Source organism: Phyllobates terribilis, unplaced genomic scaffold (genome assembly GCF_046119375.1).
Source record: "Phyllobates terribilis strain yellow unplaced genomic scaffold, ASM4611937v1 Scaffold_3__8_contigs__length_932513732, whole genome shotgun sequence".
NCBI lineage: Eukaryota > Metazoa > Chordata > Amphibia > Anura > Dendrobatidae > Phyllobates > Phyllobates terribilis.
The window spans coordinates 656,395,451-656,416,261 of NW_027362763.1; the positions used below are offsets into that span (position 1 = coordinate 656,395,451).

General features: G+C 49.8%; 1 long non-coding RNA gene across 2 annotated transcripts in view; it reads right to left on the bottom strand.

The window, feature by feature from the left end:
- The window catches only part of LOC141258265 (uncharacterized), a 66,133-nt gene extending 62,695 nt beyond the window's left edge, over positions 1–3,438 (bottom strand). For both annotated transcript variants that reach the window (XR_012318257.1, XR_012318256.1), the window contains exon 1: positions 3,277–3,438. This is a non-coding gene — a long non-coding RNA (uncharacterized lncRNA). The remainder of the gene's footprint in view (positions 1–3,276) is intronic.
- Between the last annotated feature and the right edge of the window lie 17,373 nt (positions 3,439–20,811).

Here is a 20,811-nt window from a genome sequence, read left to right on the forward strand (position 1 = left end):
TCCTTTTGCATGTTTCACGCTGCAACTAGCACAACTTGGGTGGCGGTTCACACACCGCCGGGTTAGTCTGCAGCTTCTGCATAGTGGCTGTAGTTAACCACCCCATTGTCCTTGAAAATTAGGACAGTCTGTCCCGCTGATCCTGTAGAAGACGAGGAGCCTCCACTCTCTCTCCTGGTCCTCTCGCGTATGGCTGGGCTAGGTGCTGGGCCAGCCACCTCTGTAGGGGCCTTGTTGTGGGGGCTGCAGCCGCCGCTCCCTCTGGTTCCTGCCGTGCTGGGGCCGTAGACAGGGTCTGCAGCAGCTGAGTTACAGACTCGGATATTTGCGAGGACATCTCACTGGGGTCTGGTTCCTGATCTGCAGGTACCACGATCAACTGCTACACGACGGCTGTGGTTTCCGGCAGCACAGGACGGTTTGTGGACTGTTGCTGCTCAGCCTCAGGAAATATGGCGACGGGCACTGCATACGGGCCTCGGGGCTCATACTCCTTAATAAACGTGAATTCCTTCTCACTGGTCCCTGTTTCTTGCAGGAAACCGTAGCCGCGAGACAAATTGAAATGTCGAAGTAGGCCGCGAGTCATCCGGCCGAACATGGCTCCTCCCCCCGGGCGCTGTAGTTCCTCTCGTACTTGGCGCTCTCACCGCTTCTTTCTCTCAATCACGCCCGCGATCCACCGTTCCTCCTCCTCTCTGGGAGTTCTCACCGCTTCCTGGTATGTAGGGGGCGATCGGTTAGGGGCAGGAATCGGATCAAGGCTCACCGTCGCCATGGTCACCGGAGCCGCCTCCCTGGTATCTGCAGACACCGCCGCTGCAGTTACTCCTCCGGTCACCCAGATTGGTTCTGCTGCTTCTTCTGCCTCCTGGCGCGTCATCACGGGAACCTTCAAAGCTTTTGCCAGTGGCACGATATCCCTCCGCGGATGTGCGTACGGGGACCAGCCAGGTACAAGTAACATGCCGTCCTCCATTGGGTACTCGTGTAGGTCGCAGACTCCCCAGCGGCCGCCTGGTCACTTCTCTTCCTCCTGGCACTGCCTGTACCGCTCCCAGTCTATGCATCCAAGGCCACCGCGATGTGACATGGTCTCAGACTGTTGCTGCTTCACCGTTTCCTTCAGCAATGGCGCTGCACTGCTTGACATGAGGGATCCTCCCTCCAGGCTCCACTCGTCCCTGGGTGGAGCCGCTTCCGGCAGCTCCTCCCACTCAGCCTCTGTCTCCGGGATCTTCAATGGTGGGTGGGGTTTCTTCTTTCTTCGACGTGCCCACCGCAGGTGGGCACCGCTCACAGAGGGCCACAGTCTCAGCCCTGCCCGGCGTCAATGCCATACAGGCTTTCGCGCCGTTTTGCGCTCAGGACGCCCATGATGGGCGGAGCTATTGCCAGCCTCCACTCCATCATCCGCCATCTTGGGACTCACGTTGCTGGCCGCCATCTTAGGATCGCCATCTTAGTCCGCCATTTTGTTTTGTACGTTTTTCATCAACTTCAGTTCTCTTTGTTTCTATTCAGGCGCTTCATCTGCGTCAGGGGCATTTTTCTTGCGGTCCTTATCCGCATCTTCTCTCTCTTGCCACAGGACCTGTTCACCCCGTTGTTTCGATGCAAGGACTTCGCATCCTGACGACTACGCCAAATGTAATGGGGGGCAGGGTGGCAGTCGGTGGCGAGTGGCATGTCAGTTTCAGTGATTAAATCCTCACCCTGGCCCGCTACAGAAAAAGGGGACTCTCAGAACCCCTGGGTGTGTGTTGTGGTGCTTCCGTGGAGGAGACCTCCATAGTCACTTCTGACCCACCGTTCCGGGAGTTGAGTCTTTTAGCCTTCAGAAGGAGGAAACCAGACCAGCTTAAAAACGTAAAAACTTCTTTACTTGCAGCCACAGTCACATACAGGGAGTAACAAGTGATACAGTCTCTTTGTGATCTCTTCACATACAGCGGCACTTTACCAGCAATGAAAGTCACGGACACCGATTTGGATATGAAGATTAACACTGAATGCGTCAGCCCTAGGGGGTAACTCCATTCTCTGTCCCACTGCCTGACCTTCTTGGATCCACCTTCCTGATGTGACCTCTCCATGTACATCTGTTCTTGTTGTCACCGCTTTCTAGACTGCTCGGATCCACCTTCCAGATAAGGGTGTCCAAAAACTCCCAGAATGTGACACAAACATCCTTCTCCTGTACTTTCTCCTGTGTCCTCCTGGCAAGTCCTTCCTAATCACTGTCTGTAGTATCGAGACGCCGTCCCACTTACCGCCGCGCTCCCTGCCCGGCGTCCTCCGGCGCTCCTGCCTCTGTTGCTGCTGGCACGCGCTGCTCCCCGGGCACTGTGCTTAGGGCGCGCGCGCGCTCCCTCCCTCTTAAAGAGGCCGCGCACTCCGTAATGAGGAGTCCCCGGCCAATTGCCAAAGGACCTCTCATATAAAAGGCACCTCCTCCAAAATTGAGGTGCCCGTGCAAGGTTGTAGCTTTGTGTGTTATACTCTGCTTCAGCCCTCAGGTCGCGCTGCTAGCCTGACTACCAGTCCAGCCCGCCAGCCTGACTACCAGTCCAGCCCGCCAGCCTGACTACAAGTCCAGCCCGCTAGCCTGATTACAAGTCCAGCCCGCCGGCCTGACTACAAGTCCAGTCCGCCGGCCTGACTACAAGTCCAGACCACCAGCCTGACTACAAGTCCAGTCCGCCGGCCTGACTACAAGTCCAGTCCGCCAGCCTGACTACAAGTCCAGTCCGCCGGACTGACTACAAGTCCAGTCCGCCAGCCTGACTACAAATCCAGTCCGCCAGCCTGACTACAAGTCCGGTCCACCAGCTCATCTACTCTCCAGCCCGACAGTCTGTCTACAATCTAGTCCGCCAGTCTGTCTATGGGCTCTGCCCGGCGGCTTACCTGGAAGCACCTGCCCGTTACCTGCCGTGCCTGCCAGCCCACTTACCTAGAAGCACCTGCCTGTTACCTGCCGTGCCTACCAGCCAGCCTACCTGGAGGCTCCTGCCCGTTACCTGCCGTGCCTGCCAGCCCGCTTACCTAGAAGCACCTGCCTGTTACCTGCCGTGCCTACCAGCCAGCCTACTTGGAGGCTCCTGCTTGTTACCTGACGTGTCTGCCAGTCCGTCTGCCCCGATCACCCATCAGCCTGCCTGCCGTGCTCATCTGTTGTACCGGTCAGTCCCTGCCTTCTGACCCGTGGGAGTCACCTGCTCTCATACAAGGTCGGTCCCAGAGTAGCACCTGGTCCCTCTGCTCGGTCCTTACCTGGTCATGGAGTCGATTGAGCCGTACGGCGGTATGACCTTGGTCGGTCCGAGTTGCACCGCAGCACTGAGGTTCCACCACCCGGATCCGTAACACTATCCCTCTCTCAACTAGAACTGCGTGCAATCAGGAAGTGTCTCAGTTCTTCACTGAACCTGCTCCTCCCACACTGGAGCAGCTCCTGAACTCCTTAACTCTTTCCTAACTTATAACTGCATACTCTGTATGCTATAGTGCCCACCTCTGCACTACTCTTCTACTAATCTAATAGTCTACCTGCACTAACCTATACTGACCCTGTAAGTAACTTCCAGAATGTGACACACACGCCCTTCTCCTGTACTTTCTCCTGTGTCCTCCTGACACATCCTCACTAGTCACTATCCCTCACTCAACTCCCTCTGCCTGCAATCAAGAAGTGTCTCATTTCTTCACTGAACCTGCTCCTCCCTGGAGCAGCTCCTGAATCCCTTAACTCTTTCCTAACTTATAACTGCATACTCTGTGTGCTATAGTGCCCACCTCTGCACTACTCTTCTACTAATCTAATAGTCTACCTGCACTAAACTATACTGACCCTGTAAGTAACCCATCAGACATTAGGTCAAATAAATGCTCATATATCAACATAGAATACAACATTATGTGCACCAAGAGGGAAGAGGCGCATGACCATCCCGGTCAACCTCTTACATTCCTCCCTCCTAAAATATGGTCGTCCCGACCATAGCAACACCTGTAGAACACCAATGCATGTTTCAAAACACTTAACACACATGTTTATATAAAATGCACAACTGTGTCGGTCACCCTGTTACAATGGTACGAGACCCCTGATCACGAGGCTCCGCAGCCACCACGAAAGTCATTAAACTGCTGCTTTATGAGAGCAAAAAGCAAAGTGACAAAAATTGCAAATAGTCAATTCACAAAATTCTTTTCAAATCATTGTTTTATACGTATCATTCTCACTCCTTCCCTCTCTCTTTCTTCCTCTTGCTTCTTGTTCCTACTTGTTGCTCTGACTCTTTTTTATTCTCTCTGTTTACATAGTTACATAGTTTATAAGGCCGAAAAAAGACAAGCGTCCATCCAGTTCAGCCTATTTCTTGTGCACTGCAGCTATTCCGCAGCGTTGATCCAGGGGAAGGCAAAAAAAAACATGCGGTATAGGCCAATTTACATCATTGAGGAAAAATTCACTTCCCGACTCCAATCTGGCAGTCAGATTAAATCCCTGGATTAATTAACTAAGCATAAGATGTAATTTTATTGTTCTCAAGAAAGGTGTCCAGGCCTCTCTTGAACTCATTAAGTGAGTTGGACATCACCACTTCCTCTCCCAGAGAGTTCCAGAGTCTCACGGCTCTGACCGTAAAGAATCCCCTTCTGTTTGTTTATTAATAGCTCTTTTATTCTCCTCTATAGTTCTCTCCTTCCTTCTCTCTTCCTCTTCTTTTTTGTTGCTCTCACTCTTTCTCCTTCCTAGCTCTCTCCTTCCCTCTATCTTTTACAATTCCCTCTCCTCTATGTTGCTCTCACTCTTTTTTCTTTTTCTTGCTCTCTGATTCTTTACAATTTTCTCTTTTTTAACACTCTCCTCCCCTCTTCTCTCTTTCTTCTTCTCGTTTTTGTTACTCTCACTCTTCTCCTTTCTTGTTCTATCCTTCTCTCTTCGCTCTTCTCTCTCTTTGTTGGTCGCACTCTTTTTTCTGCTCTCTGTTTCTTTATTGCTCTTTTTTTCTCCTTTTTAGCTCTCTTTTCCTCTCTTTCTTCCTCTTCCCTCTCCTCTTTATTGCTCTCCCTTTTTTTTTGCTTTTTTGATTCTTCAATGCTCTCTTTTTTTTTCTTATCTAGCACTCTCCTCTCTCTACCTTTTCCCTTTCCTCTCTCTTTTTTGCTATGACTCTTTTTTCTGAACTCTGAATCTTTATTACTCTCTTTTTTCCTCTCTAGCTCAATACTTCCCACTCTTTATTCCACTTCCCTCTCCTCTTTGTTGCTCTTACTCTTTTCTCCTTTCTCTTTATCATGCTCTCTTTTTCCCCCTCTCTTGCACTCTTTTTTTCTTTATTGCGCTTTCACTCACTTCCCTCTCTTCTTTGTTGTTCTTACTCTTTTCTCCCTCTTTCTTTATCATGCTTTCTCTTTTTTGCTTTATTGCTCTTTTCCGCTCTCTCTTCCCTCTCTGTTTTGTTACTCTTACTGTTTTCCCCTCTCTCTTTATCATGGTCTCTCTTTTTTTCCCTTCATTGTCTTTTCCTCTCTCTCTTCCCTGTCACTCTTCTCCTCTGAATTTGGAACATTTAAATTTTTCTCCTTTCTATCACTCTTTTCCTCTCTCTCCTGTTTGTTGGTCTTGCTCTTTTTCCCCCCTCTCTCTTTATCATGCCCCCCCTCTTTATCACATTCTTTCTTTTTCCCCTTTACTGCTCTTTTTCTCTCTCTCTTCCCTTCTCCTCTTTGTTGTTAGTCTTTTCCCCTCTCTCTTTATCACGCTGCCTCTTCCCCCCCCTCTTTGTCATGCCCTCTCTCTTTCCCCCCCTCTCTTTATCACTCCCTTTCTTTTTCCCCTTTACTGCTTCCCCTTTCCTTTCTCCTCTTTGTTGTTCTTGCTCTTTTTTCCCCTCTCTATCACATTCTTTCTTTTTCCCGTTTACTGCTCTTTTTCTCTCTCTCCTCCTTTCTCCTCTTTGTTGTTCTTACTCTTTTCCCCTCTATCTTTATCACACTCTCTTTTTTCCCCTCTCTTTATCATACTCTCTCTTTTTTCCCCTCTTTATCATACTCTCTCTTTTTTCCCCCTCTCTTTATCACTCTCTTTCTTTTTTCCCCTCTTTATCACTCTCTCTCTTTTTCCCCTCTCTATTTATCACGCTCTCTTTTTTCCCTTCTTTATCATTCTCTCTTTTTTTCCCCCTCTCTCTATATCATGTTCTTTTTCCCCTTTATTGCTCTTTTCGTCTCTCTTCCCTTCTCCTCTTTGTTGTTCTTACTCTTTTCCCCTCTTTATCATACTCTCTCTTTTTTCCCCCTCTCTTTATCACTCTTTCTTTTTTCCCCTCTTTATCACTCTCTCTCTTTTTCCCCTCTCTATCACGCTCTCTTTTTTCCCTTCTTTATCATTCTCTCTTTTTTTCCCCCTCTCTCTATATCATGTTCTTTTTCCCCTTTATTGCTCTTTTCGTCTCTCTTCCCTTCTCCTCTTTGTTGTTCTTACTCTTTTCCCCTCTTTATCATACTCTCTCTTTTTTCCCCCTCTCTTTATCACTCTCTTTCTTTTTTCCCCTCTTTATCACTCTCTCTCTTTTTCCCCTCTCTATTTATCACGCTCTCTTTTTTCCCTTCTTTATCATTCTCTCTTTTTTCCCCCTCTCTCTATATCATGTTCTTTTTCCCCTTTATTGCTCTTTTCGTCTCTCTCTTCCTTTCTCCTCTTTGTTGTTCTTGCTCTTTTTTCCCTCTCTTTATCACATTCTTTCTTTTTCCCCTTTACTGCTCTTTTTCTCTCTCTCCTCCTTTCTTTTCTTTGTTGTTCTTACTCTTTTCCCCTCTATCTTTATCACACTCTCTTTTTTCCCCTCTCTTTATCATACTCTCTCTTTTTCCCCCTCTTTATCATACTCTCTCTTTTTTCCCCCTCTCTTTATCACTCTCTTTCTTTTTTCCCCTCTTTATCACTCTCTCTCTTTTTCCCCTCTCTATTTATCACGCTCTCTTTTTTCCCTTCTTTATCATTCTCTCTTTTTTTCCCCCTCTCTCTATATCATGTTCTTTTTCCCCTTTATTGCTCTTTTCGTCTCTCTTCCCTTCTCCTCTTTGTTGTTCTTACTCTTTTCCCCTCTTTGTCAGTTTCTCTCTTTTTTCCCTTCTCTTTATTACACTCTCTTTTCCCCCCTTTTTTGCTCTTTCCTTTCTCTCTTCCCTCTCCTCTTTCTTGTTCTTACTCTTTTTTACCTCTTCTTTTTACGCTCTTTCTTTTCCCCATTTATTGCTCTTTTCCTCTTTCTTCCCTTCTCCTCTTTCTGTTTTACTCTTTTCCCTCTCTCTTTATTATGCTCTTTTTCCCCTTTTTTTGCTCTTTCCTTTCTCTCTTCCCTCTCCTCTTTCTTGTTCTTACTCTTTTTTACCTCTTCTTTTTACGCTCTTTCTTTTCCCCATTTATTGCTCTTTTCCTCTTTCTTCCCTTCTCCTCTTTCTGTTTTACTCTTTTCCCTCTCTCTTTATTATGCTCTTTTTCCCCTTTTTTTGCTCTTTTCCTCCCTTTCTCTTGCTCTCCTTTCCGCTGCTCCTCTGCTGTCCTCTCTTTCCCTCCCTGTGCTCTGCAGGTTGTATTCTCCGTTCTCCTCCCGCCGTTCATTATGTGACATGTTACCTATGGGCAGAGGGATATTGATGAATAATCGGTATATTGCGGCCCCAGCGATCGCCGTCTTCCCGGCTCCTCGCTCTTCTTGTTCTTTTATGTTCATCACTTGGGAGAATACACAGGATCCTCCATCACGGCGGCATTAATATGGAGGCAGAGTGAGGGCAGGTGACATTAGGGCCCCGCAGATAATTAATCCCATTCTTCACTGCTGCTTTCTGCTCCAGGACAGAATTTCCCAATAATGATGTTCTCCACAACTGATAACTTAAAGGGATAATAACACGAGGAGCAAAAAGAAGAGAGGAAACCACCACGAGCAAAAGAAGCGATGAGGAGGAAGACGAGGAAAAGTAACATCGGTGAACAACGACAAATGTGCAGGTCACAACAGGTTGCTGACTGCTGCTGCGGTATACTGCTTGTCAGCAGGTGTAGATGACTTGCTGCAGTATAAGGTGTATATATATATATATATATATATATTCTGCTATTATATAACCCCTGGATGCTCAGTGATGAGAATTGCGCTCATTATCCGGTGTCGGTTGTTTTCTGATTTCGGTGCAGCAGTTTTTCCTCCTTTTTCTTTCTTTCTTCCGCTCCATGAAGAAATGAAGGGGAGAATTGGAGGGGACGGCTGAATTCGTAATCTAATTAGTATTTCATTATAAACACTGTTCCTCTCTCCAGACCCCATTAAAGGGACTGAACAGAATCAATAGATTTCAGAGCCCAAAGAAAATGGACTTAAGTGTATTTCTCATTAAACATCAATGAGCCCGGCGAACATTAAAGTGCAGGGAGGAGAGATTTTTTACACGCTAATGAAAAAGCCTGGAGCCCCGGTGCGGAGACGGGAGGGGGGCCGGGAATGATTCCTGGTAAAATACATAATGAAATCACAGAGCGGAGGACGGTGGAATCAGAGTCGCCCGACCTCCTGCACCTGCACCACATTCACCTCCGCAACATTTGGGAATTTCAAAAAAAAAAAAATTTGTTAAGACACGATGGGGGTTGCAGTATCTGAAGTCATTGCCCCCTAGATCTGCCACAACAACAGCGCCACCCCTGTCCACAGTTTGTGTCTGGTATTGCAGCTCAAGTCCGTTCACTTCAATCCGCCTAGTCCATGTCCGCCTAGACCATTTGGAAGAGTAACTCGGACCCCATCAGGACGAACCCTTTGTAATCGAATGTCCTGATCCTTTACCCTTTATCCCTAATAATCCAGCAAACCTTATAATATGGAATGCAAAATGTCTGACCTTGATTCGATACTATGCAGCCGATAGAGATGTGTCCATTGTAAAAGAATCAATGTCGCTACAAAGTTCCTAATTAATCTGAATTTTTGGGGATTTGGTTTGTGAAAACAGAATAAATGATGAGTGAACGACCGCCATTGTACGAGGGCCGGGAAGGGCGCCGCTCCCACCGATCACCCCTGGCCAGTCCTCCCATCATCTCCTTTTTTGGCCGTCTTCTCCTTCCAGATCTTCTCTCTTCTGGTTCTGCCATTGGCTGAACCCCACGCGGCCACTTGAGCGCAACGCAGGTCGTTAACGCCACATCCCACCTAATCAATGGCAGCTCCAGAAAGAGAAGAAGGTCTAAAGAGGAGCTGATCGGAGGACGGATCGGCAGTGGGGAGGGCCCAGGAGTGGTATAGGGATTTGTTTATTAGCCTCCTCCTTTGAATAGGTAATCAATATCAAATTGTTGGGGGTTCCCAAACCTGGCGCCTCATGATCTCGCGGCTGAAAGGAGTACATGGTGACGCCACAGCTCCATGCACCGTGTAGTGGCCGTTTCAGGTACTGCAGTTCAGACCCCATTCCCTTCTATAGGAGCTGAACTGCAGTACCTAGAATGGCCACTACACGGTATACGGCGCTGTGGAGTCCCGGCTGTGGATCGGTGACACTGATTTATTATCGATGACTTCTGCTAACGAACGGTCATCAAAATTGAAGTCATGAGCAGTTTTCCGGATAGTCTCGGCCGGGATTGATTGGGTGGTCCTGGGCGCCGCTCTGCTGTTTCTCCCGCACGTGTCCGCCGATCCTCCGGGCTTCGCTTCATTATGTTGTTCTTACTGACAGTGTATTACAATTACGTCTGTATAAATGACTTTTGCGCACGTCGGCGCTCTTCATATTCACAAACTCAAGTGATTTATATTCTTTATTGTCTTCAGATTAAATAAAAACAAATAAACTCCGGATCAGGCGCATTATCGGGATTAAGAAGCGGCGGAAGAATTCAATTTCCTCAGATTAAATGTTTTATTATTTTGATTTGGTTGAAATCTTCTCGACGATTATGGCGGAGACTTATTGCGAGAGTACCTGCGGAGACGCGGACGCGAGACGAGGGGCGCGGGAGTCGTTATAATGACAATCAAAGGGAGGCGACTGCAGACGCAAGGCACGAGCGAGGGGCTTCACTGTAAACATCGGGGGGGTCATCTCTAAAAAGTAAAAGGGCGCCCCAAGGCAACCACTAGAGGTCGCCTCATTATAAATCCCCCACTAGAGGTCGCCTCATTGTAAATCCCCCACTAGAGGTCGCCTCATTATAAATCCCCCACTAGAGGTCGCCTCATTGTAAATCCCCCACTAGAGGTCTCATTCTAAAAACAACCACTAGAGGTCGTCTCATTATAAATCCCCCACTAGAGGTCTCATTCTAAAAGCAACCACTAGAGGTCGTCTCATTATAAATTCCCCACCAGAGGTCTCATACTAAAAACAACCACTAGAGGTCGTCTCATTATAAATCCCCCACTAGAGGTCTCATTCTAAAAACAACCACTAGAGGTCGTCTCATTATAAATCCCCCACTAGAGGTCTCATTCTAAAAACAACCACTAGAGGTCGTCTCATTATAAATCCCCCACTAGAGGTCTCATTCTAAAAACAACCACTAGAGGTCGTCTCATTATAAATCCCCCACTAGAGGTCTCATTCTAAAAACAACCACTAGAGGTCGTCTCATTATAAATCCCCCACTAGAGGTCTCATTCTAAAAACAACCACTAGAGGTCGTCTCATTATAAATCCCCCACTAGAGGTCTCATTCTAAAAACAACCACTAGAGGTCGCCTCATTATAAATCCCCCACTAGAGGTCTCCTTATTCTAAAAACAACCACTAGAGGTCGCCTCATTATAAAAACAACCACTAGAGGTCGCCTCATTATAAATCCCCCACTAGAGGTCTCATTATAAATCCGCCACTAGAGGTCGCCTCATTCTAAAAACAACCACTAGAGGTCGCCTCATTCTAAACCAACCACTAGATGTCGCCTCATTGTAAATCAACCACTAGAGGTCGCCTCATTGTAAATCAACCACTAGAGGTCTCATTCTAAAAACAACCACTAGAGGTCGCCTAATTGTAAATCAACCACTAGAGGTCGTCTCATTATAAATCCCCCACTAGATGTCTCATTCTAAAAACAACCACTAGAGGTCGCCTAATTGTAAATCAACCACTAGAGGTCGTCTCATTATAAATCCCCCACTAGAGGTCGCCTCATTGTAAATCCCCCACTAGAGGTCGCCTCATTGTAAATCCCCCACTAGAGGTCGCCTCATTGTAAATCCCCCACTAGAGGTCTCCTCATTGTAAAAACAACCACTAGAGGTCGCCTCATTGTAAATCAACCACAAATTGCCCAGCACCAAAACAAACTCATACACATAAATCCCTAGCCTTTTCCAGACGCTAACTAAACAGGACAGACCTTGGCTACTCATACACGGCTGAGCTAGCCCCAGCTCGGTCAAACAAAAGAGCAGCCAGTGATACTTGCGGTTCTCTGTACACGGCCTGTGCAGACTCTTCTCAGAGAGGGATTCTGGCCTTTCTCTGTCTCTGTCTCTCTCTCTTTAGGTCCAAGACACATCCAATCTGGTCGGCTTCCCTGAACAGACTGGCTAAGGAGAACACCTAGCATAGTTATATTCAGGGCTAGTCAGGTGATCTAATCAGAACCTGTAGAGCTAGGATTTAACCCTAGCCTACCTGGCATTGCTATATACCCTCCACCCTCTTCCCAAAGCCGAGGGCTGGGCACCATTTGCCAACACACAGATCCTACAGGGCTGTAAATTGCCCCGAACGTGAGGCTCATGCTTGATGACATGAGGCTGACCTAGTAACTTCAAGAACCTGCCCCTATTTTTGGGTACCGATTTTCGGCCGTGCTGATATTTGGAAGGTGACAAACTTTCTTCCACTTTGACACCTGCCATGCTGGCTTCTGAGCGGGCCAACCAGCAAGGGGTTTTTCGAGTGGGTCCCTACCCTTCCAGGCGTTTAGTAGGTTGCCATAATATATAGGGAAGGGCTTCCTTTTCTCTGGTCGGTGTACTTTATAGTTGACCTTTCCCACCTTTTCCACCACCCTATAGGGCTCCTGCCATGGGGTAAGGAACTTGCTCTCCTCTGTGGGCACTAACACAAGTACCTGATCCCCAGGCTTATTATATTGTCTCACTCAAGCCGACCGATTATACCCCCTGAATTTTTCCTCTTGGGCCTTGAGGAGGCGCTGTTTCACCTGTCCCTTCACTTTGTCTCCACAACACAATAAATCATTATACCTGGCCGCTGGCAGAAACCAACTATTGTCTCCTGTCTCCTGGGGAATCCCATTTACATTTTCCTTGGTACCTTTTACTGTTAAGTCCCTGAGCTCGACAGCCCCATAATTGTCCTGGGACTCCTCCAGGTCAGGGACATTGGCTTTAGGGAAGGCTTCCTCATCCTTCTTTCTAGCCAGTACAGTGACCGGAAATTCACCGGTTACAGCATGTGACCTTGTTACCATGGCACCTCCTGGCGACATACCGGACTACTGGGTGCTACAGCCCATAAGTCCCAGAACAAAGGAAAATCTCGACCGATAACAATAGCATGAAACAAGTCCTTGACCACTCCCACTTGGTAACCAAAGTCTGTACATATGCCCCCCTGTGCCATGGGATAGCTCTTGGTATCTCCATGGAAGCACCTTACCCTCACCTTTCCAGGGACTATCACATGCGGAAGTGTGGCCCTTGCCAGGGTCACCAATCTCCGAGTCCAGGAGTCTGGTCACTTGGACACCGTTCACACTCACCTGGCATTCCTGAGGCCTGCTACCATTATGAGGAACAGCGCTGCAGGTAGGGTAGGCGAAGTAGGAGCAGTGCCGGCATACACTACAGTCCATCGGTACTCTACACCTCCAACAGACAGTGGTACGAGATGTACCCTTTGAACCCGGCTCTGACCCCTACTGGGTCTTTGTGTGCTCCTCAGACGTGGCCTTGGGCCCCTTCTTTTGGGTCACCCAGAAATGTGACCTCAGGTTCCCTTGATTGCTCAGGGAGTTCTTCATGCCCAAGTATGTTTCCACCAAGCTTACTAGGTGGTCTGCGTTCTGGCTATCTCCTTGGGCAGCTCAGCTTTGTAGAGATTTCAGTAGTGAATGGATAAATAAGTCCATCACCACTCTTTCCACCATCTGTGCTGGAGAGCAGGTCTTGGGCTGCAGCAGTTTTTGCAACAGGTGTAGCAGGTTGAACATCTGAGACCTGGGAGGCTTGTCCTTTTGGTAGCGCCAGAGATGCACCCGTTGCACCCGGACTGCCAGGGTGACGGACGGACTGCCAGAATGTCTGCCTTCAGCTTGTCATACGTCTTGGCATCCTGCAGGGCAAGGTCATAGTACGCTTTCTGAGGTTCCCCGTAAGGTATGGAGCTAGGACCTCTGCTCTTTGCTCTGGGAGCAGTACCTTTCTGTCTGCCACCCTCTCAAATACAGTCAGGAAGGCCTCAACATCGTCCTCCAAAGTCATCTTCTGTAAAGCCTCCCGTACCGTTTGCCTCATACGGATAGATTCACTTAGGCTGGTGGGTGATGCCATCTCCCTGTCCCGGAGCGTTTCTGCCAGGAGAGCCATCTGCTGCTGAACCTGCTGTAACTGCTGCTGTACCTGCTTTAACTGCTGCTGATGCTGTTGCTGTATTCCCTATGGGAAGAAACATGCTAGAAATAGGAGGAAACCACTATGGCTAAATAGAGCTGTAAGCCGGCGACCAATCAGCGATTTTGGCGCCAAATTTAAGCCCCGCTCTGCATCGCTCTGCTTATTGGTCGCGGTCGCCGGCCGCGACCAATTAGCACTATTGTCGCCAAATTTAAACACCTCTTTGCAGATTGATCACGGTCGCGACCCATCAGCGATTTTGGTGCCAAATTTAAACGCCGCACTGCTGATTGGTCGCGGCCGCCATCCGCGACCAATCAGCGAGATTGGCGCCAAATTTAAACAACGCTCTGCTGATTGGTCGCTGTCGCCGGCCTCGACCAATCAGCGATTTTGGTGCCCAATTTAAACAACGCTCTGCTGTTTGGTCGCGGCCGGCGACCAATCAGCGATTTTGGCGCCAAATTTAAACCCTGCTCTGCATCGCTCTGCTGATTGGTCGCGGTCGGCGGCCGCGACCAGTCAGCAGTATTGGCGCCAAATTTAAACACCGCTCGGCTGATTGGTCGCGACTAGTGTTGAGCATTCCGATACTGAAATATCGGGTATCGGCCGATATTCGTGGTATCGGAATTCCGATACTTAATTCCGATACTTTTACAATATCGAATACCGGAATCGGAAGTTCCCATAATGCCTGCGCTCTGCAGTGTCTCTGAAGGATGACAAGCTGGATGGCAGCGCTCAGCTGCAATCCAGCCTGTCATCAGAATGCCATCCCAGCGTGGGAGAATTCTCCTGATCGTTTAAAAGCCAGCGGGCGGTAAAAAGCCGCCGGCTTTTAAACAATCACACAGCCCCATGCTGCTTCCCCGCAGCCTCCCACCCCGATCCTCCGCTCCCCTCGCCACCTCCCATCCCGATCGTAAGTTAGGACCGGGCGGGGAGCGCAGCACCAAGGAGCGGGGAGCGAAGGACCCGGGCGGGGAAGCCGGCAGTGAAAAGACTTCACCGCCGGCTTTCCCGTTCTGTGCTGCGCTTTCCCACCAGTTATTTCAAATGAACAGCTGAGGTATCAGGTGATGCCGATCAGCTGTTCATTTGAAGTAGCCGCGGTGCCCTCAGAGGGTTCACGTGAGTTCATGCTTGACTGCATGAACTCACATGAACTTTCCCACGGCCGCACAGGTCAGCCTCACCTCCCAGACCATCAGCCCGTCATGATTGGTGTGTGTGGGTGTCTGTGCGTGTGTCTGTGCGATGTCTGTGCGATGTGTGCGGGGTGTCTGTGCGATGTCTGCGTGTGTGTGCGGGGTGTCTGTGCGATGTCTGCGTGTGTGTGCGGGGTGTCTGTGCGATGTCTGCGTGTGTGTGCGGGGTGTCTGTGCGATGTTTGTGGGTGTGTGCGGGTGTGCGCGGTGTCTGTGTGATGTCTGCGAGTGTGTGCGGGTGTGCGCGGTGTCTGTGCGTGCAGGCAGACATAGGCCGATGTGACACTACTACTCCCATCGGCCTATGTCTGTCCCCGGTCCACTCGTGCTAGCAGGATCAGCTCGATGGGAGCAGTAGTTCCCATCAGACTGATCCTGCTATATAAATTGCCCTACTGTTTCCCCAATAAATGTTAAATACATGTCATTGGTGGCCAGTGGTTACCTACAATAAATTAGTTCATACATTACCTGTCCCCGCCGATCGCCACCTAAAATAAAGTAAAAAATAAAAAACGACACCTATACTCACCTAGACACCTAATTCCCCGAAGCCATCGATCTCCTGTAATAAAATATAAAATAATAAACCACAACCTTATCCTTACCCCTCCGCAGTAGTCCACGAGTGTCCCACGAAGATCTCCAGTTCAGAGCAGCCACATAGATACATTCTACATTATTCTTAGTTGTTTTCCTTCATGTAGAATTAACCTACAAGGAAAGAAAGGGTTTATTTTCATTCCGATATTTGTGTCCCATTGACTTGCATTGGTTTCCGGTATCGGAATCGGCGATATCCGATACTTTTTGGGTATCGGTCCGATCCAATCCGATACGATATTTCCTGATATCGGAAGGTATCGCTCAACACTACTCGCGACTAATCAGCGATTTTGGTGCCAAATTTAAACACGCTCTCCAGTCCTCACTAACACGGTTCGCTGATTGGTCGCGGCCGCCGCTCGCGACCACTCATCGATATTGCCGCCAAATTTAAACACCGCTTTGCTGATTGGTCGCGGTTGCCGAACGCGACCAATCAGCCATTTTGGCGCCAAATTTAAACACCGTTCTGCTGATTGCGCCCGGTCGGCCGCATACCTATTCTAGAATACCCGATGCATTAGAATCGGGCCACCATCTAGTTTATTAATGACCTTGTAGGGGGCATACAGAGTAATATTTCAATATTTGCAGATGACACTAAACTCTGCAGGGTAATCAATACAGAGGAGGACAATTTTATATTACAGGAGGATCTATGTAAACTAGAAGCTTGGGCTGATAAATGGCAAATGAGCTTTAATGGGGATAAATGTAAGGTAATGCACTTGGGCGAGGAAATAAAATGTATAATTATATGCTTAATTGTAAAACACTGGGCAAAACTGTCACTGAAAAAGACCTGGGTGTATTGGTGGACGACAAGCTCACGTTTAGTGGCCAGTGTCAGGCAGCTGCTGCAAAGGCAAATAAAATAATGGGATGCATTAAAAGAGGCATAGATGCTGATGAGGAGAAGATCATTTTACCTCTATACAAGTCACTAGTGCGACCACACTTAGAATACTGTGTACAGTTCTGGTCTCCGGTGTATAAGAAAGACATCGCTGAACTAGAGCGGGTTCAAAGAAGAGCGACCAAGGTTATTAGCGGACTGGGGGGTCTGCAATGCCAAGACAGGGTATTAGAGGACTGGGGGGTCTGCAATACCAAGACAGGGTATTAGAGGACTGGGCGGTCTGCAATACCAAGACAGGGTATTAGAGGACTGGGGGGTCTGCAATACCAAGACAGGTTATTAGAGGACTGGGGGGTCTGCAATACCAAGACAGGTTATTAGAGGACTGGGGGGTCTGCAATACCAAGACAGGGTATTAGAGGACTGGGGGGTCTGCAATACCAAGACAGGTTATTAGAGAACTGGGGGGTCTGCAATACCAAGACAGGTTATTAGAGGACTGGGGGGTCTGCAATACCAAGACAGGTTATTAGAGGACTGGGGGGTCTGCAATACCAAGACAGGTTATTAGAGGACTGGGGGGTCTGCAATACCAAGACAAGGTATTAGAGGACTGGGGGGTCTGCAATACCAAGACAGGTTATTAGAGGACTGGGGGGTCTGCAATACCAAGACAGGTTATTAGAGGACTGGGGGGTCTGCAATACCAAGACAGGGTATTAGAGGACTGGGGGGTCTGCAATACCAAGACAGGTTATTACACTTGGGGTTATTTACTGTGGAAAAAAGAAGGCTTAGGGGTGATCTTATTACTATGTACAAGTATATGAGGGGACAGTACAAAGACCTTTCTACTGATCTTTTTACTCTGAGGCCAGAGACGGGGACAAGGGGGCATCTTCTACGTCTGGAGGAAAGAAGGTTTAATCATAATCACAGACGCGGATTCTTTACTGTAAGAGCAGTGAGACTATGGAGCTCTCTGCCGCATGATGTTGTAATGAGGGATTCACTACTAACATGTAAGAAGAGCCTGGACGCCTTTCTGGAAAAGTATAATATTACAGGTTATATATACTGGATTCCTTGATAGGGCGTTGATCCAGGGAACTAGTCTGATTGTCGTATGGAGTCGGGAAGGAATTTTTTTCCCCAATGTGGAGCTTAGTGTTTGCCACATGGTTTTTTTTTTGCCTTCCTCTGGATCAACATGTTAGGCTATGGGGTGAACTAGATGGACTTAGTCTTCCTTCAACCTTAAAAACTATCTTACTGTGTTACTATGAACCTGCTGTAACTGCTGCTGATGCTGTTTCTGAATCTGCTGTAACTGCTGCTTTAACTCCTGCTGCTGTTGAAATTGCTGGATTATTATTATTATTTATCATTATAGCACCATTTATTGCATGGCGCTTTACATGTGAAAAAGGGGTATACATGAATGAAATATTACAAAGATCTTTAACAACACGTGACGGCGACTGGTACAGGAGGAGCGAGGACCCTGCCCGCGAGGGCTCACAATCTACAGGGGATGGGTGAGGATACAGTAGGTGAGGGTAGAGCTGGTCGTGGAGCGGTATGGTGGAGCGAGGACCCTGCCCGTGAGGGCTCACAGTCTACAAGGGATGGGTGAGGATACAGTAGGTGAGGGTAGAGCTGGTCGTGCAGCGGTATGGTGGAACGAGGACCCTGCCCGTGAGGGCTCACAGTCTACCAGGGATGGGTGAGGATATAGTAGGTGAGGGCAGAGCTGGTCGTGCAGCGGTATGGTGGAGCGAGGACCCTGCCCGTGAGGGCTCACAGTCTACAAGGGATGGGTGAGGATACAGTAGGTGAGGGTAGAGCTGGTCGTGCAGCGGTATGGTGGAACGAGGACCCTGCCCGTGAGGGCTCACAGTCTACCAGGGATGGGTGAGGATACAGTAGGTGAGGGCAGAGCTGGTCGTGCAGCGGTATGGTGGAGCGAGGACCCCGCCCGTGAGGGCTCACAGTCTACAAGGGATGGGTGAGGATACAGTAGGTGAGGGTAGAGCTGGTCGTGCAGCGGTATGGTGGAGCGAGGACCCTGCCCGCGAGGGCTCACAGTCTACAAGGGATGGGTGAGGATACAGTAGGTGAGGGTAGAGCTAGTCATGCAGTGGTATGGTGGAGCGAAGACCCTGCCCGCGAGGGCTCACAATCTACCAGGGAGGGGTGAGGATACAGTAGGTGAGGGTAGGGCTGGTCGTGCAGCGGTATGGTGGAGCAAGGACCCTGCCCGCGAGGGCTCACAATCTACAGGGGATGGGTGAGGATACAGTAGGTGAGGGTAGAGCTGGTCGTGCAGCGGTATGGTGGAGCGAGGACCCTGCCCGCGAGGGCTCACAGTCTACAAGGGACAGGTGAGGATACAGTAGGTGAGGGTAGAGCTGGTCGTGCAGCGGTATGGTGGAGCGAGGACCCTGCCCGCGAGGGCTCACAGTCTACAAGGGATGGGTGAGGATACAGTAGGTGAGGGTAGAGCTGGTCGTGCAGCGGTATGGTGGAGAGAGGACCCTGCTCGCGAGGGCTCACAGTCTACAGGGGATGGGTGAGGATACAGTAGGTGAGGGTAGAGCTGGTCGTGCAGCGGTATGGTGGAGCGAGGACCCTGCCCGCGAGGGCTCACAGTCTACAGGGGATGGGTGAGGATACAGTAGGTGAGGGTAGAGCTGGTCGTGGAGCGGTATGGTGGAGCGAGGGCCCTGCCCGCGAGGGCTCACAGTCTACAAGGGATGGGTGAGGATACAGTAGGTGAGGGTAGAGCTGGTCGTGCAGCGGTATGGTGGAGCGAGGACCCTGCCCGCGAGGGCTCACAGTCTACAAGGGATGGGTGAGGATACAGTAGGTGAGGGTAGAGCTAGTCGTGCAGCGGTATGGTGGAGCGAGGACCCTGCCCGCGAGGGCTCACAGTCTACAAGGGATGGGTGAGGATACAGTAGGTGAGGGTAGAGCTGGTCGTGCAGCGGTATGGTGGAGCGAGGACCCTGCCCGTGAGGGCTCACAATCCACAAGGGATGGGTGAGGATACAGTAGGTGAGGGTAGAGCTGGTCGTGCAGCGGTATGGTGGAGCGAGGACCCTGCCCGCGAGGGCTTACAGTCTACAAGGGATGGGTGAGGATACAGTAGGTGAGGGTAGAGCTGGTCGTGGAGCGGTATGGTGGAGCGAGGACCCTGCCCGCGAGGGCTCACAGTCTACAAGGGATGGGTGAGGATACAGTAGGTGAGGGCAGAGCTGGTCGTGCAGCGGTATGGTGGAGCGAGGACCCTGCCCGTGAGGGCTCACAGTCTACAAGGGATGGGTGAGGATACAGTAGGTGAGGCTAGAGCTGGTCGTGCAGCGGTATGGTGGAGCGAGGACCCTGCCCACGAGTGCTCACAATCTACAGGGGATGGGTGAGGATACAGTAGGTGAGGGTACAGCTGGTCGTGCAGCGGTATGGTGGAACGAGGACCCTGCCCGCGAGGGCTCACAGTCTACAAGGGATGGGTGAGGATACAGTAGGTGAGGATAGAGCTGGTCGTCCAGCGGTATGGTGGAGCGAGGACCCTGCCCGCGAGGGCTGACAATCTACAAGGGACGGGTGAGGATACAGTAGGTGAGGGCAGAGCTGTTCGTGCAGCGGTATGGTGGAACGAGGACCCTGCCCGCGAGGGCTCACAGTCTACAAGGGATGGGTGAGGATACAGTAGGTGAGGGTAGAGCTGGTCGTGCAGCGGTATGGTGGAACGAGGACCCTGCCCGCGAGTGCTCACAGTCTACAAGGGATGGGTGAGGATACAGTAGGTGAGGGAAGAGCTGGTCGTGCAGCGGTATGGTGGAGCGAGGACCCTGCCCGCGAGGGCTCACAATCTACAAGGGACGGGTGAGGATACAGTAGGTGAGGGCAGAGCTGTTCGTGCAGCGGTATGGTGGAATGAGGACCCTGCCCGCGAGGGCTCACAGTCTACAGGGGATGGGTGAGGATACATAAGGTGAGGGTAGAGCTGGTCGTGCAGCGGTGGTTACTGCAAGTTGTAGGCTTGTCGGAAGAGGTGGGTCTTCAGGTTCCTTCGTTTTCCATGGTAGGCGAGAGTCTGATATGTTGGGGTAGAGAGTTCTAGAGTAGGGGGGAAGCACGGGAGAAATCTTGTATGCGATTGTGGGAAGAGGAGATGAGAGGGGAGTAGAGAAGGAGATCTTGTGAGGATCGGAGGCTGCGTGCGGGTATGTACCGGGAGTCTAGGTCACCAATGTATGGAGGAAACATGTTGTGGATGGCTTTGTATGCCATGGTTAGGGTCTTGAACTGGAGTCTCTGGGTAATGGGGAGCCAGCGAAGGGATTGACAGAGGAGAGAGGCCGGGGAATAGCGGGGGAACAGGTGGATTAGTCGGGCAGCAGAGTTTAGGATGGATTGGAGGGGTGCGAGAGTGGTAGAAGAGAGGCCACAGAGCAGGAGGTTGCAGTAGTCGAGGCGGGAGATGATGAGGGCATGCACT